Raw genomic sequence first — 762 nt, 5'->3', positions numbered from 1 at the left:
GCTGCCGTTCCCCGCCGAGTAGCCGCAGCTCCTGCCGCAGACCAGCGCAGCCAGCCGCTCTTCGGCCCGGGTTGTGGGGGGAGGGTCCCTGCTGCAGTGTTGTCCCCCTCTTCTCTCCCGGGAACACAGTGCCCCGGATTCGATCGGTGCTCGCCACCTCTGGAAGCAGAGCCCTGGCACCTGGGCGAGGGGGAGGGGCCGGTCCGGGCATTTGGGGCTGCTTGGAAGTGGGAACAGAATGGTGGGCAAATTCTTTGGGATCAAATGCTCAGTCGGTGGATGCTACGAAGAACCTTCAGGTCCAGAGGGTCGTCCGACTGGAGGGCAGAAAGGCCAGGGGTTCTGTTGTCCTGGTTGTTTGCATGGGGAGGGGGACTTTGTTGGTCCCAGGATCGGAAGAGGGGTTCAAGTAGCAAGAGGTTTAGGTGAGGGAGAGGGTCGGATTAGCTGCATGTTCCGTTTGAGCCCCATTTGAGGAAGGGGTTCTGTTGAACTGAGGGTTGAAGAGGGAGGTTCTATGAGCTAGAGATATCTCTGGTCAGCTCAGATTAAGGAAGGCTCAGGTGGCGGGAGGGTTCGCACTGGGAGGCACAATTGCCAGAGCTTTTGGAAGAGGGGCGTTCCAACATAGGGAGGGAAGGGGATCTGTGGGAGCGAGGCTTGGTAGCCTGGAGGGAGGCAGGAATGTTTGGATGGGGAAGGCTCGGTGGCACCGGGTTCCGAGGGGGCGTCGCTGGGCCGGGGGGCAGTAGCTACGCGGGG

The 762-nt window shown here is 61.3% G+C and overlaps 1 protein-coding gene across 1 annotated transcript in view; it reads right to left on the bottom strand.

Annotated features, from left to right (window-relative positions):
• The window catches only part of Ece2 (endothelin converting enzyme 2), a 29,315-nt gene that overhangs the window by 20,824 nt on the left and 7,729 nt on the right, over positions 1 to 762 (bottom strand). The window lies entirely within an intron of this gene.

The sequence above is a fragment of the Marmota marmota genome, unplaced genomic scaffold (assembly GCF_001458135.2).
Source record: "Marmota marmota marmota unplaced genomic scaffold, marMar, whole genome shotgun sequence".
Classification (NCBI taxonomy): Eukaryota; Metazoa; Chordata; class Mammalia; order Rodentia; family Sciuridae; genus Marmota; species Marmota marmota.
This window is presented reverse-complemented; position numbering and strand designations above follow the sequence as displayed.